We start from the raw sequence: 17131 nt of genomic DNA, 5'->3' as shown, positions 1-17131 counted from the left end.
TCATAATCAAAGGTTTTTTTATTATTACAATTTTTTCATTTTATATCCCAGCTGTAGCCCCCTTCCTCGTCCCCTCCCAGTCCCATGTCCTCCCTCTTCTCCTCTCATGCCCCTCCCTCAGTCCACTGATAGGGGAGGTCCTCCTCCCCTTCCCTATGATCAAAGTTTTAGCATCAAATGTTTAGTAGCATCTTAGACTGTAAAATCTCTAGAGAGGGCCCCTGCTTTATTTTCTGTTATATCTGACTGTAAGTGTTTACTAGACACCGGTGAAATTAGAAATACAGTTATAATCAAACTGGGTTGTGTGTGTCGTGTAGGAACTCTATAAAAGCTGTTTACTAAAGGATTCTGTAATGGAAAACAATGGAAGAAACCCAAATGCACAAAGGTAGAGAATATGAATGTCTCACAGCTTTAACAAAGTAAGTTTCAGATCGGCCTGGGCTCCAGGATGAGATCCTGCCTACACGCACAAACACACACACAGAAAGAGAAAGAGAGACAACCTTTTATGTTTCTAAGCTTAAAGGAATTAAGACATCCTTTTAGAAAATCATGTCTATTAGTGGCACTTGCTGAGATATTTCTGGGTAAAATGATGACAACCGTACCTGCTGTGGAGGAATACACAGTAAAGATGGAGTTGGGATAAAGATAACTTTCTTGTCTTATTCAAAAGTTTGGCAGACGGTAAGTGGCTTGAACCTACGACATTCTCTAGTGTGTTCGGACACCTGACGCTTAGCTGATGGTGCTGATTGGGAACGTTAGGGAGCCTTCAGGAGATGACTTTTGGCTAAGCTGTATGGGTCACTGAAAGGAGCCAGCCCTGCTTTTGATCCAGAGTCCACCTCCTGGCTCAGGCTCTGAGTGAGGAACTCTCCCACAGGCTCCCACCACAGAGCCTCCCTTCCAAAACTGCGAGTCACGGTAAGTCTACCATCCTCTACGTTGAGCCTCAGACACTTTGTCACACTGGTGAGAAATTAACCAGGTGAAAACAAGCTACAGTAAAAATCTGAGGAGAGAATTATTGAACCTTCTCTACTGATTAGGAAGTTTAGCATCCCTTAGTGATGTCAACTTGCCCAAGGTCACAGAAAAACTAACAGAGGCAAACCTCAAACTCTGTTTTGCGCCCCGCCCCAAGCTCAAGGATATTTCCACACCATTCAGACTATCTCCCCCACAAAGAAACAACAAAATGCCTAAAATCCAGCAATGACCCGTGCTACTAAAAGACAGAGAGGATTTTTTATATTGGCCCACAGCACTCTGAAAGAAGATTGCCTCAGGGGAAGCCACAAAGCCCTCTGTTTATCCTTTAATCTTCAATGAAATTGACAGGGCGTGCCAAGAATTTTCCATTTTATTGCAAATCCTCTCAGAAGGCAGCAACCGCTCTTTTTGTTTCAGCCGAACTCAATTTGGCAGCTTCAACTTCGTGGGTCTACCGTGTGGAACAACATGGAAGTCCTTCTCCCTCCTGGGCCGCCGAAGTCTCTTCCAGGATTAGGAACCTGCTCCACCACAACATCTGAATGCTCAGATGTTGTGCAAAACCCCGTAGAGACCGTAAAGGATGTGTTCAGAAACTCAAAGGAGGTGGTCAGCAAGCTACATTCTGCGCCTTCCATCTGGTTTCCCCCGGCTTACACAGCCTACAACCTAAGTGTATTCTGATCCTTTTGAATGTTTGCAAATAATTGGAAAGTATGTCATCTCATGAAATGTGAAATGCATGTGAAGTTGAAATTTGTAAGCCCTGAATTCAGAAAACACATGTAGTTCGAATTCGAAATGACCAGAGGTTCATGTTTGGTGCAGCCGTTCCTCTGGCTGGTGGTACTGCTTTGGGATGACTGTGAAAGTTTTGGGTCCTGAGGAACAGCTAGCCTATGTCGCCTTTGAAGGCCCTTTTCAAACTCCCTTTCTGGTACCCGATCTGCCATCTTGCACAAGTCTATCTTGTGTGCTCCTGCTCTTTTACCTTCCCACCATGAGGCAGTGAAACCTCTCAGAAACGAGTCAAAATAGACCCTCCACCCCTATGTTGTCTATGGTCACAGAAACACAACAGTAATTAAAACAGTGTCTGTGTGTGAGGTTTCAGCTGTGGCCGTTTGCTGGCATATGCTACCTGATATTTTGGCCCCACAATATCACAGAAGTATAGCATTTACCACAGAAGCAGTACACAGCAAGCAAAACTAAAATATTTATTTCTAGAAAAAAAAAATTCTGCGTCATGGTGTTGCAGGGAACAGGGACCGTGGCCGTGGGCAATCAGAGGCAAGCAAGGCCATCTCTGGGCTTGGGTTGAGTTCTCTTCTCCCCTGCAATGAGCTGCTCCATAGCCTCACTGGACTGAAGTACTTTCATTTTCCCTTTCCATATGTGCGTGCACATGTGCATGCATTTTCTCGCTGAAAAATGAAACTTTAGAAAAAAAGTGCCCTGCTTTCTTAGTCTTTGCTAATCTGATACATTGGAGCTAATTCATATATCCTAAAATACATTTTCTTCTCTGCCTTCCATTCTTAATAACAATCAGATCTCACCTTAATGCCTGATAAGTGATCCTCAATTACTCTTCTCTTCCCTGCTCACTAGTTACTAGTAAGAGTTATGTAAAACTTTAGCTTATATGTCTGTAAAATAAGGGGGACAACCCCCTAGAGACGCAACTTGAGTTGTTTTCATGGCTCACTGTGGGAGGCACTCAGTGGACCGAAGGACAGCAAACAGCAATGTTACTGCCCCTCTGATTTTATATTCCTAATGACCTCAGGAGACAAGCCATCCATAACAAGGGAGAGAGGTCAGATCTCTATGGTCTGGAAGCTTTACATCCAACACTGCCTATATGAAATGAAATTCCACTTCTCTTTGGTTCTGAAAACTTTTGTGCCTACAGTCCCCGGGTTGAAAAAAGAAATCACAGATAGGAGTGGGGGGAGGGAGAGAAGGGGCATAGCAAAGTCCAAGCAACCATATGGCATTATCATCCTGAGGAAAATCCATGTTAGCATTTTATGTCAGCCAGAAGTAGATTAGACAGATAAATTTTTCAAAATAAAACACAATCAGTTAATTAAAGTGAGGAAAGGCTTTATTTGTTTTATGCTAGGGTGGATTGAGGATGGCTTACACGAGGCATCCCGCCAAGAGGGGGTATTTCCTATAGCAAGCCTGGTAAACAAAGCAGCAGGTGGTGCTGGGCAGAGTGCGCTGGCCCCTCGTCGGGAGCCAAAGCAGATCCTTTGTGTTCTTCCCAAGAACTTTTGGTGACTAGAACAGATTCTGCAGCTCAAAAGTTTAGAGGGAATTCTCTTAGCTTCATGGCCCCGGGAGATACACCACCACCACCCGGTATATAGGCACCGTGGCTGCTCCCCCATCGTTCAGGGCCTCAGTTTCTCTTATGGTAAAATGTAGGTAGTATTAATTATTAATAATAGAAATCAACAGGGGGTGATTGTGAGTTAATATCTGTCACACACTTAGCACATATAATAATACATAATAAATGATCTGCACTTGTTTGTCAAATGAGTAAATAAAATATGAGGCAATTATCCATAATTAAAGATGAAGAGCAGTCTGAGTGGTTTTGTTCCCATCGTGGGGAAATCAGGTAATGTCTGTAATAGTCTGCACTCTTAGCTGGGCTATAAAGGAAGTTTGCTTGGTGGCATTTTGGCGCTAGTAATTTATGGTAGTGATTTCTTATTGCTAGAGCATCAGTAGTTTGTCAACATATCCAAAAGATGATGCTAGCAATAGCTTACCGTCTTCACAGCAATACACATGTATTGTTGTGTACTGTTTCCTGTGGGATAAGCCAGCACACTACTGGACTAGAATGATGTAATTAGATCCATTTCACTGCTCAAGACCCCGAGAAGAGCTGAAGGAATACTAAATACGTTCATCTAAGGCTTTGATATGGATCGATCTTTGATTCCCTCCAAATTTACAGGCCGAAGTTCTAGAGCCCAGCGTCGGGGCACGACTTTCTTTGAAATAGGGTAAATGTATAGTTAGTGTGGTAACACATGTGCCGTGACACAGTTGTAACATGATCTTCCCTCCAGTTGTAGATATCTTTATGTGTAAGTAGGCTTGGAGATAGATGGGCTCATAAGAACAGGGATATATGAAGAGGAAGACAAATGGACTGCTGGGTAGATGAAGATGAAGGAAATGCGTGAGTGACGCTTCTACCAGCCAACGGATACCAAAGATTTGCCTCAATGTCTGGGATCCTGGAGGGAGAAATGCAACACACTCTCTTCCATGCTCTCCAATAGGTCTAACCTGCAGACACCTGGATCTCAGACTTCCAAACTTCAGAAGAGCAAGTTGCGAATGTCTGTTTAAACCACCCAGCTGGTGGCTTCGGATTTGAGCTGCTCAAGGACTATAATGCAGAGCTATTTACGGCCAAGAAGCATTGAGAAAAACGTTTCTTTCCCTTGCCTTCCATCATTTCATCCTTCTTGCTGGAGACAGCTCCTGACCAGTGCTGGGAGAGCAGCTGTGTCCACAGGTCGGCCTCTAACGACTGCTACGCAGGGCTTGGAGTTCAGGAGCGCAGGCAGAGAGGAGTAAACACATGTGGGAGGGCAGTATAAAGGATAAAGCAGATAGGGGGGAGCCTGACGAAAGGAAGTTCTGCTTGGAGTAAACATGAAGGAAGCCAACCAAGGAGGTCCCACTGGAGAGAGGTCTGGAATGGAGGAAAAGCCGGTGGCTACTGAGAGGAGAGGATTCCAGGCGGTGGGGCAGAAGGGGCAAAGCGGGATTTTCTAGAGCTGGTTCTGAGAGCAGCACGGCAGACAGCACAGTGCGGCTGACACCGGCCACCCAGAATATGACAACCTCCAGATCGACGCAGTCTGCATCTGCATTTTGCTTGAAACTTGAAAGAAAATTCCTTCACAAATCCACTACAGGGAGGAGCCTGAGGCCGAGGCTGAGCACTGGCTTGTTTTCTGATGCAGGAAGTCCTGTAGTGGAGGCCATAGTCGCCCCTGGGGGACCTCACCTGCATTAGCCCAGTCCTAATCTTGCAGAACTAGCTGTACAGGGACCTCCTGCCTTCCAAGTCTACCTTCTGAACTTCCCTGCCACTTCCGGGGAGCGGTTCCACAGCCTTACAGCAGGTTCTTATCTGCAAAGCCATCCAGCGTCCTGTGGGAAGGAGCCCAGACCAGTTTTGCCACATATCTTGAGTTTTCAGGTTTCAGATCTTTGGCTCTGGGCTAACAATATTGTTTGGTTTCGATTACTAGGCTATGCATGTGCCTAGATGTCAGCTAAACTAAAAGAAACGTCCTGCAGGAGGCGCAGGTTGTGGGGGCGGGGCAGCACATCCCTAAGCATTGAAGAATTTGTGCATGCCTCCCATACTAAGTGTCACACTTGTTCTGTGACATGACACAGCACAGCGGTGACATCCAGTGACTGGCTGCAAGCCTCAGGTGACAGGGTTTACCTGAAAATGAAGTACAGCCCACCAAAGGCATGCATGGATCAGAGACACCCAGGCTCTGCTTTCAAGCAATTCTCTATGATATTCTTAGCAAGCGTTAATTGTTTGTTTACTCTTGTATACACACACAAGTTTGTATTATGCATAATAAACAGAAATTTCTAGAGAATATCAGAGAAAATTATCAGATATAAAATATAAGATATTTCTTTGGGAGAAAGATCAAATATTAACACAAGTACAATAAACTTTACTTATTTATTTATTTATCTATTTATTTATCTATCTATCTATCTATCTATCTATTTATTTATTTATTTATTTATTATAGGAATTGCTGCCATCATATTTAAAACCCTGCCAGCTTAAGCCTTTCAGCCACCAGTAATCTACTATCCTCCCTCCCTTAATTTACTCCCTTTTCTCACAGAAGTTCCCTTTCTAGTTTCCTGGCCTCCTTTTGGGCTCCTGGTTAAACACCCAAATCAAAAGATTTGATGCTAGAATCCACCTATTAGAGAAAACGTTGAACCTTTGTCTTTCTAGCCTTATCAAAATAGTATTTCCAGTTCCAGCCACTAACTGGCAAATTCCATTTTTCCTTAGAGCTGAGTAATATTGTATTTATGTATAAGCCACTTTTTGACCCATTCATCTGGTGGTGGTGAACGTCTAGTTGATTCCATTTCCTACCTGTTGTGAATAGGGCAGCGATGGGCACAATTTAAGAGTCTCTCTCGTAGGTTACAAGGTCCGCTAGGTATATGCCCAGGAGAGGCATTACTAGCTCACACGGAAGCGCTATTTCTTGGTATTGAAATAGCTCCAGACTTGTCTCCAAAGGGGCTGCACCGGTTTATCATCCCACCGACACTGAACGGGTTTCCCTTTCCCACAGCTACACCGGCACTTGATGGCTTTTGTCCTCCTGTAGTGGCCACGCTGACTGGAGGGAGGAAGAACTCTACGGCCGTTTTCCTGTTCCTTTCCTTGATGGCTAAGGAGACAGAGAACTCTTTAGGTGTTTCCTTGACATTTGCATTTTTTCTCTTGAGAACATTTTTTTGTTCAGTTCCACAGCCCGTTTCTAATTGGATTATTATTTTTTTTAATATTTAATACAGGGAAAAGCAGGGAAAGGAGGGCTTCCCTGAAGGAAGGTGGTATGAAAAACAACATAAAAGCTATTATCTCAAAACCCAAGCTAGAAATAAAAATTGAAGGGATAGGAGAAGAGATGTGAAATGAAATAAGAGAGGGGAATATTAACAGTTAAAGGATTAAGCACGAGTAGAAGCTAGGGAATGGAGGAAAAGGGGGAATGGAAAGTGAGTTAACTAAAACTAAGACTGTATAAAGGAGCCTTATGAAAAATCCAGTGGTTAGGAAACTAATTTCAAAGTTCAACTTTAAAAATGAAAAGAGTCTGAATGGAATCAGCACTGGTGTTGGTCAGGGAAGCCCCAGGGGTCTGCAAAACAAGACAGGCTATTGTCAATTGCCATTGCCCTTTGTAAACCCTCACCCCATAACTACAAGGGAAGGCCCTATTACTCGACACACCACACACTCAAATTCCGAACACAGAGAAATCGACCTTAAACCAACCAGGAAACTTCTTTTCTCTTGGCCAGTTTTCATAAAGCCAGAAGGTGCTATGTAGGCTGCAGGAAGAGAAGGAGAGCGATGCTCTCACTCAGAGCTGGGTCCTGCATCCAGGCTAGGATGGCGGATGAGCTCACTGGTTTAGTAGTGGCGTGACTGCCCTGGGGTCACTCACTGCTTTCTGAGGCCTGCTCCACAGGATGGGATTTCATGCCGTGTGCTGTAACCCGAGTCAAAAGCTCATCACTAGGATAATCTTAGGTCCTGGGGTAAAACTCGTTCTTGTTATTTTGCTAAATGATCTTGTTATCAAATTGTCCTCTATGTGTTATGTTATACTCATAGACCCAGGCTGCTCTCGGCCTAAAGCAGAGAAGCTTCTTTCTACAGTGGACAGTGGCCCATATATTCATACTTAGTCGAAGTTCTGGGAATAGGACATTGAACAGGTGATGGGGACGAGCGCCGTGAAATGGTGTCTTCTGAACCTGACACATCTATCGCATTCATCAGTTCCCAGCGGCTGTTGTTACCTGCACAAGATCAAGCCACCAAAGTCCAGATGTAGGTGGGGTAGATGATCTCCAGGCCACATGTCTTACTGAGGAGGTCCTGGCAGTTGTTAGCTTCTCGGAGCAGGAGAGCCAGTCTTTGTTAATGGCACTGCACCAGTATGTTCTCTGTGCTCCAATATGGAATAGAGCCATGTTCTTAGACACATGAGTAGCACTAATTGGACATAATGGTTATTGACATGAAGTTCGGGTGTGCATGTTGGACAGAAGTGGGAAGATCATATTTCACTGTGTCCGTGAAGGAAACTCTCTCAAAACGATGGCTTCCCATCGAAGAAGAAGAAGGAACCAGGGTATGCTGAACTTTACAATACGCCAGGACACCACGCCCCTACGACATTTCTCGCATACCCTCTGAAAGGCCAGTCTTATAACGAATGTCTAACAAATGAATAAAGAAGGTTCAATAACACTAACCAATAACAGCTAGCTTATTACAGCCCCAGATTCAGACCAGTCCACTGCCTCTCCCCATGATCCTGCTGGCTCTTTCCCACAGTTCTGCTGGCTCCCTCTCCCTTTCCAGCTTTCTCTCTGGCCATCTGCCACATTCTGAACGATTTCAAAGTCTCTCTTCTTCCAGTCAGGTAGTTTAGAAATGAAGTCTCTCATTCAGCAGCACACAGTGAACTCCTGATTGGAGCTCCCAGGTGAATGACTCAGGAGTCTTAGAAGATGCTTCAGTCAAAGCAGATCCATCCCATCAACAGGGGCTACATGACTTCAGGGCTTAACGACAAGAGATGAGCTGTCTACAAGATTTTCTTCCACTTCCTTACCAGGTCTTAGAAAATTATTTAAACTCCCAAGTACTTAGTTTTTTTTTTTTTTTTCAAATAAAAAAAATGCAGGTGAAAATGTGTACTTCTACAAAGTTTTGTGAGTACTGAATGAAACCGTGAAGTATAAGGACTTACAGAATATCTGACCAGATGAAAACGAAGTGAATATTAAGTAATAAAATGTATGTTCACAATATCCCCATGTTGGACATCATTGGAATATGGCAGTGTTTGCTCTCTGTCGATACCTTACCCGGGGAGCCTATTCTGTCCTCAGCTTACACAGACCCCCAAAGCCTCAGGAACAAAAGACTGTGAAGCTTCCAAAACCGAGAGTCAGAACTAACCTTTCTTCCAGTAAGTTGCTTATTTCAAGCATTTATAATAGAGAGGGAAAGCTGACAAATATACCAACCAAAAACTATGTCGTTGTGGTTTTTTTTTTTTTTTTTTTTAAGGAAAGAAAATATAAAATGAGAGATACGAGTGCTAGACTACAGACATTCATAGCATCCCCACTCTCCTCTCTTAGAAAATTTCTTGAGTCATTCTAGGGAAGATTTTAGGAGGAAATAGTTCAGGAATTTACAAAATGTCACTAGCTTTTCTAGATTGGTCCTAAAGCCTTTGGCTGTTAACAGTAACTCCATTGTAAAAAAAAAAAAGAGCGACCCGGGAGGAGGGAGGGTAACAACCTAGTCTTACAGCTCACAGCTGTCCTACATGAGAATGCAAAACACATTGCTGCTTTGGCTAACAGTCCAGCAGTGTCCTGCATAGCTGAACACAAACGGTATGGTGCAGAACTCCTACTCTTAGTCATTCACCCAAGTGAAATGAAAATGTCTGCTCTACAAATTGGAGCACAGCTGTTCACAGCTCCCACACAATTCAGATGTCCATCAGCAGGTGAGCATGACCCAGTGACCCAATGGAACTGCTAGAATCTGGATCTGGAGTGTTCCCTAAAGGTCCTTAAGGTGAAGTTGTGGACCTCATCAGGCCACAGGGGGATAATGGAGCCTTTACAATGTGGGGCCTCATAGGTGGTCTTTAGACACTGTAGGGGAGCCCTGGAAGGAGAGTTTAGGACTCCCAGAACCTTCCTCTCTTTTTCTACCTGGTTGTAAGGTAAACATCTGTGATCTGCTGTGTGCTTCTTCCCTGAGGTAATGTCCTCTCACCAGCCTAACGGTGACAGGGCCGAGTGATCTGAGTCAGAAGTCGTCAGAGTGGAGAACCAAAGCTTCATGGACTGCTTACAGATCCATGTCTTCCTAGGTCTGGCAGGGCAGGAAGGGCTGAATGGGAAAGCAACATGGGCAATAGTTTCCCACTGTGATATGATGGGGTTTCTATGGGTGTAGTCACTCACCAAAGCTTACCACGTTCTGCAGTGGAAAGACTGTGATCTTCACTTTACACACTTATAAACAACATGCACAGGGCCCCACATACACACTGGCACTGACACCTGTAACACATGAAAACACACACACACTACTGATGACAAGAAAGTGTATGTCGCAAAACACTGAAATAAAAAATGTCAGTCACGCAGCAGGCCACTGTGCTGCAGATAGCTGGCCTAGGACATGGAATGAACAGCTGACACGTAGAGAGTCATGGGTGAAACTTCCCCTGTGATGTCAGAGGGGAGGCAAGCCTTCTGAGAATATCAGGGAAGTTAATCGTTGATTTTTCCCTGGATGCCCACCTGCCACGCTGACCAGGGAAGCAGCCAGATGATCTTCACTCTCCCTCTTCTCCTATAATCCAATCCCCCAGTCTCATCCCCAGCTCTGTGCCTGCTGTGGCCTCCCCTCCTTCTTGAAATTCATCTGCAGAGGATCACACTGATCTTCTATTGCCCTTCTCACCACAACACCCCTTTGCCTCAGCTGCCAAGTCCCACTGGCTTTCCCTGGAAACACTCTGGCCACTTTAGCCAGGGAACCAAGCAACCACTGTCCTGACCACCCTGTCTCAGCCTCAGCTTGGTAGCAAACCACCTGCTGTGGCCTCTGCCCTCTCCCCCACACACACACTCTCAGGGGTCTACACAGGTCCCAGTGGCACCCTTTGCTTTCCTCCCTCCTGTAGATTCATGGGCCTTTACCTCCCCTTAGGCCCTCAAAGCTTCTGGCCCTTCTGCATGCTATCCTTAAGGCTCTTTACATGCAGATTATTGAGTTGATGACTATGAAATCTATTCAGGGCCTGGAGCAGCCAGGACCTTTCTTTCTGTTACTATCTGTGCTCCTTTCTGTACAATAAAGATGCCTGGCTTCTCCAAAACACCATCCTACCTAGATCCAAATAATAATAGAAGGATACCAAAGAGAAGCAGATGCCTGGTGTGAGCAATATGGACTTCTGTTTCGTAACTTTCTAAACTTTTACACAGGTGAATAAAACAGATGACGTTACTGAGATCAGTCTGGGTCTCATCCAGGAGCTTCAGGAAGCTCCTTTGACATTTCAAACAGAAAAACAGAGCTGTCTGTAAGAATACATTAAACATGGAAAATAATATTACTTGACTCGGGTTATCTTGTTCTCAAATGTAGAATGTTTTTCAAAAATCCCTTGCATTCCAAGTTGCCAAAAAAAGAACTCATGCTATCTTACTGTTCATGTTTTCTACAGCGGGAACTTTGATTTGAGTGGCAACAGAAAAGCACTCATTGAGATACTGTCTTCTCGCAGGTTCTCAGAACCCATGGACTCTTTATAAGAGTTTCAGCTCAAATACAGAAAACTCCTTAAGCATTAGTCATCAGGCATAACCGTCCTCCAAAGGTGCCCATTGCCGCAGCACAACACAAGCTAAATGAGAGCCTAGAAAGCAATCAGTTTCCTGATTCCTAACAGTTATCCCCAAAAGTCATTGCTTTTGCAACATTGGAACATTGTTACTGGATTTCCTAGACAGTTTAGCACAGAAAACCCTACCGTTTAACGGGAAATGTGATGATAAGTTCTTAATGCTAATAATGGAAATTGGGCTAGGGATGCAGCTAAGTCAGAGCTGTGCTTTCCCAGCATGCACCAAGCGCTGCAGTTGATCCTCAGCACTGCAGAAAACCAGACATGGTGGAGTAAGCCCATACCAATAAACAAAGAAAGCAAACACTTGGCTCAAAGGATGAAGTGTTTGCTACAGACTGTGTGGACCAGCCATCAACCCCTAGCACCCATGCCATGCTGTGCAGGGGGTTAGCCTCATGGAATTTCAGTGCACAGGTGGTAGAGAGGGCCAAGCCCTGCAGCTAGAAGTGAACTGGCCTAGCTGATTTAACAAGCTCTGGTTCAAGTGAAAAAAAAATCCTGCCTTGACATATAAGATGGAGAGAATAATACCTGTGTCAGTCTCTGGCCTCCACACACATGTACCTACACCTGCAAACACATAAACACACCGCAGGGAAAAAAAAAGTATACACATATGTGTGTAGGTGTGTGTGTGTGTGTGTGTGTGTGTGTGTGTGTGTAAAATAAAATATTTAAAACAATCTCAAGTGGAGTTGATAAAATATAACCAACCACAGATACATGCTATAACCAAAATCTTTATTCTATGTAAAATAAGCTAGATATTAAGAATTGGTCCTTAATCCTTTGTTTGATTCCACTAGGTTGAAGTGTTCAGAAAAGATAAATCTGAAGAGTCAGCATTTCCCTGCGACTGAAGACAGGGATAGTGAAACTACAAACGTTTAGGGATGGTGACATGGCTGGACACTGGACTGTGGTGACAACGGTGCCGTTCGGCAGGTTCACAAACACTTGCTGAATTATACAGCTGGATGTGTTTTAGACTATTTTGATTTCACCTCCAATAAAAGCAAGGGTAACTTGAACATAACTGATTTTCCCCCTATGGGGAACTGCAATCATTGTTTCTGTGTTTTTCTAATATAAAAGAAAAGAAATAATTCTTGGATAGGATTTCCTTAAAGTTAAAATTTGTGCTCACATTTTCCCTCCAAAATCAGTGCCACCCAGGGCAGCACACTTAAACTTAAGTTATTCTTCATGAAATTAACATCTGACTCTTTAGTCCTAGTAGTTCCAGTTTAACGATGTTAAACCTAGAATTCATAAGTCCTAAGTTTCACAAAAGAGAACAGCACCAGCCAAAATAACACGGCGTTCTTCTCTAAGCTGTAGAATTAGTTATACGTGACACCTTGGGCAGAAAGATGTCTCCCTTATCAATGGTGTGCTTCCTGATACATGACTGTACGATGCCCTGAAGGAATCTAGTACAACCAGACAGGAAGGTGTCTTCTTGTGCCGTCAACATGAAACACACTGACCTAAGGATCTGGTCCACAAGTTCACGACTGCTTAAAATAGTTTCAAAAACTGATCGCATATACACTATCCCAAACCAACATTTGTTTGTTTTCCAAGCCCATGTAGAGGACAGGATTTTGTGCTTGGCAAAATGTAAATGTATTGGAACAGGTTATTAAATTAATCAAGGAAGGCACTGTTGGCGCCTAACAGGAACAACAACCAGAATGAATCTGCAGGCTCTGTAGAACATTGTTTTGTCCTTATGAAATGTTTCAATCACTAAATGGTCATCAGAGTCTAACTGGTCATCTAACACCTGTCTCAGTTCAAAATACTTGAACCTATAACCTTAAAAACTTTTCAGTTCCCTTCAGAATCTCTATTTATCAGCAATTATTTGTAAAACTTTTTAAGGACTCAGCCAAATCTAGCTTATATTTTTAAGCATCTTGGCAAAAAATAAAAAAATAAAAAAACAACAAAAAAAAAAAAGAAAGAAAGAAAAGAAAAGAAAAAAACACAAAAATGTGGATTGCAACCCAAGTCCACTGTTGGAGCATATTTGAAACAGCCAAACTAAAAAATGATAGTAGGTGGATTTATTCAGGTTGTAGTCTCTATTAGTAAATTACTGAACAGTGCCTGTCCTTTTTTCAGTCTCTTTTCGGTTAGGACAGAAAATCAGTTTATTTTGAAAAGAACAAATTAAGAATCTGCAGCCCATAGGGAGCTCAATCTTCTTGTGGGTTTCCTAGTAAGTGGAGCAGGGCTTGTCTCTGACATGGACTCTGTTGCCTGCTCTTTCCATCACTTCTTCCTGATTGGGTGGCCTTGCCAGGCCACAAAGAAAGAGGACAGGCAGTCCTGATGAGACTTGATAGGCTGGAGTCTTTTGGTAGGGGAGGCCTAGGGACTAGTCTGAGGACTAGGGGAGGGGGAAGGGAGTAAGAGGAAGAAAGGGAGGGTGGGATTGAGAGAAGAGGGAAGGGGCTACGATCCAGATGTAAAGTGAATAAATTTTTAAAAACACACTTAAATAAAAATACAATTTAGAAAAAGAATCTTAACTAGTCTGCCTAGGTCCTAGGACATGAAGCTTCTTTTCATTATTTCTGGAATAGAACGATCATACAGTGCTCTTCCCTGCCTGAAACACAAATTCTTTGTCTCCCTCCTCTCTCATGCCCCTCCCCTCCCTCTGCAGGGAGGTGGGGAGACAGGGGAGAGCACTTGCAACAACTGAACAACAGCACTAATTGTGCACAGGCACCTGACACTCAGGCCCAGCTCAAGTTTCTGGGAAACCAGTCTTAGGTAGAGCTAAATATTTAATGGCGTCTGGTAAAACTGGGAGGCTAGGTCACCTTTAGCCATTCCTAAACTTCCTGTTTGTCATTCCTAAGCTTCATCTCTTCTTACTAACCTTTATATAGCACAAAAGGAAGGGGGCGGGGTCAGGGGACGGCTCCATCCTTCGAATAAAATAACTGTGATGTGATGGAGAACCCTCAGTTTTGCCCTGGTCCGGAGGCAAGCTTTATGTTCTCAAGTTTATGTTCACTTTTTTCCTTCTGAAAGAGGCTGAAAATTCATTACCATGACGATCCACCCTCACACCCCAGTTGCTCCTGCAGAAGATACTGGTCGCTGGCAAAGCTGCCCCGGGCCCCTCTACAATCCAAATGAAGAGTAGGAGACACCGGTGGGCTGTTCCCTTACTGTTCTTGCAGCTACGGAACAGCGAACACCCTCGCTCACCTTTGCTGCCAAAAATCGCGGAAGCAGCGACGCCGCTCCAGGGAGATGGCAGCGTTTTCCGAGTTACTTTTCTCCAGGGCCCACTTAAACAAGCAGACAGACGACTCCGGACTTCTGGTTAAGGGACTAGACGACAGCGACAGCCTAAATAAGCAAGCTGGTGTGTGTGCACTGGGGTTGATTCCATTGAAGCAGAAAGGCAACTTTTTCTCTTTCTCGAAACTTGTGGATCAGGGAATCCGAACCCAGAAGAGAGGTTCAAAGAAACACCCTCTTCACTTCTCCCAAGATCTCTTCCCTCGTTTCCAGGAAACTTCCCAGGGTGCAAAGCTCCGCTGGGTGGTGACCCGCTCCAAGGTCACCTGGCGTCCCCTCACCTGGCGGGCCTCAAGTGCGGGCCACAGCCGTCCACGGCTCGCCTACCTTGGGGGGGGGGGGGGGGGGCGGGGGGGGGGCCCCCCCGGCCCCCCCCCCGGGGGGGGGGGGGGGGGCGCTCGGCGGAGGGCCCCGCCGGCTGCAGCTCCGGGCGATCAAGCAGAGAGCCCCGGGTCAGGTCCCAAACTGGTGCAGTTTAGCGACTGAAGGCTATTAGGCGGGGCACACTGAAGGCAGAGTCCGGTGCTAGGCGGGCCCTGGGAGGAGCCTAGCTAGGCTCTTCAACGCCTGGGCTGCTTGCGCCACTGCTGTAAAGACCAGACTTCGCCCTAAGGCGCTTGTCCCAGGAGAGAGGGCTAACTGAGGACAGGCCCTCCTGAGGGTGTTCTGTTTGCACCCCAAGTCCACAAACTTCTCTCTCTCTCTCCTTCCCTTCTTCCCTTTCTCCTTCCCTCTTCCTTTCCTCATCCTCTTCTTTCCCTCTTCCTTTTCTCTCCCTCTCCCTTCTCTCTCCTTCTTCCTTTCCTCTCCCTCTCTCTTCCTTTCCCTCCTTCTCTCTGTCTCTCTGTCTGTGTGTGTGTGTATGTTTAATACAAAATTTTATTTCGGGATGATCTGAAACCAAACAAAGGCAAAACCCAGAGTAAGAGCTCTCTCTACTGCTAAGCCAATGCTGCCAATGTTTACGCTTCCATGGAGGTGGCTTCGTGGAAAAAACTACGAATTTAACAATGTTCGTTGCTATTAACAAACCCCCAATGCTTTCTGCAAATGCCACAAGTTTTTGAGCTAATATCTTTTATTTTTACCCCAAGATCCCATTCGGAATACAACAGGCATCATCACCTTGTCTCTGCTGGCCTGGGGTAGCTTTCTAGTCCTTGCTTGATAGACAGCTTTAGAGATTTGAGGTACACCAGAGAGGTTTTGCGGGTATCCCACCTGTCTGTCAGGTGTCTTTCACATGTATTAATGTGTACACCAGGAAGAACACCACAGGTTCAAGTACCCCTGTCATCCCATTCTCTGACGGTCAACATGATAGCAACAGGACATCACAAACAATGCTGACCTTGATTCCTGATGAAAGTCAAGTCAGCTAGGTTTTTCTCTCCTCACACCGTCTTCCTTGCATTGAAAAAAGCTATCAGCTCAGTTCATTTTACACCAGATGAGAGGAATATTGAACACTACTTCCTGTAGCATTCAGACATTATTGTTGGGATTGTTAGTTAAGGGAATTTTTCTTATCTCTCATTTATCCGTGCAATCAGCTACATCAGCATAGACTTGCATATTTATCTACGTGTGGGTATGAATCAGTTCTACAGTTCTTTCTGTTACATGAAGAACCATTTCAGTTATTTTCTATGTCCCTCTGAAAGTTCATAAATTTTTAGGTGTTTTTGAGGAAAAACAAAAAAGACAGAAGACAAAACAATAGCAAAAGCACAACAGCACCTCTTTCTTTTCACCCCTCTCACATTTAACAGGATACAAAAAACTGTTGCCAAACCCCTCAATATCAAAAGGCTTTCAGAATTTTCCTTTGAACCCAACAATTTCAACACATTGGAAGAAAGTGGGGTTTTCACAACAAATTAATTTGTATGAATTATGGCCCGATTGGACGAGTGAAAGTTGATAGCTTTTTTCAGAATTTAACATTTTTATTAAGGCACAAGAAATGATTATTTTTCAATATCCAGGCACCCTTATAAAATTAATGAAATGATGGCTTGGTGAGTAGAGGTGATGTATGCAGTTCCTTCCCCCTGAATTCAGTCCCAGGATCCCACCGGAGGGTGGGAAAGACATAACTCCCAAGAGTTGTTTTCTGATCTGCACAGACATGCTTAGTACACATACACACACATACACACACACACACACACACACACATTAATTAATTAATTTATTTTAAAATGCAAATAAACTAATGGGAATTATCTTTGCCGAGAAAGAGCAAGGAGGTTAAAGAAGTAAGAACAATAAGCTTAGGGTGATGGCTCTCAGGTAATTTTCTGTTCCATAGCTAATCTACATGACTCTGTTAAATGCACACATGTATACTTATTTTAAAAAAATAATCATGACCCAAAGATAGCCATGGATGTTTACGCCTGGCTTAAACACAGAAGTTCAGATGCTACCAACCATTTGTTATGTTGCTTTGGTTTGCTCATGTTTGCTTCTGCCAGTCTGTTTGATAAACAGCACACTTCCTTGGC

At 44.2% G+C, this 17131-nt stretch overlaps 1 protein-coding gene across 6 annotated transcripts in view; it reads right to left on the bottom strand.

The window, feature by feature from the left end:
- Positions 1-14926, bottom strand: part of Ccdc68 (coiled-coil domain containing 68) — a 42189-nt gene extending 27263 nt beyond the window's left edge. For 2 of the 6 annotated variants that reach the window (XM_055622974.1, XM_055622975.1), the window contains exons 1-2: positions 14526-14926; positions 9838-9936 (exon numbers count right to left, since the gene is read on the bottom strand). The gene's annotated coding sequence lies outside the window, so the exon portion shown is untranslated. Of the gene's footprint in view, positions 1-6193; positions 6498-7638; positions 7663-9837; positions 9937-14525 lie in introns of those variants that run through there. The other 4 variants (XM_055622973.1, XM_055622977.1, XM_055622976.1 and 1 more) reach the window with 3 other exon arrangements.
- Between the last annotated feature and the right edge of the window lie 2205 nt (positions 14927-17131).

This window comes from Psammomys obesus, unplaced genomic scaffold (assembly GCF_907164565.1).
Source record: "Psammomys obesus unplaced genomic scaffold, mPsaObe1.curated_primary_1811, whole genome shotgun sequence".
NCBI classification, from domain to species: Eukaryota; Metazoa; Chordata; class Mammalia; order Rodentia; family Muridae; genus Psammomys; species Psammomys obesus.
This window is presented reverse-complemented; position numbering and strand designations above follow the sequence as displayed.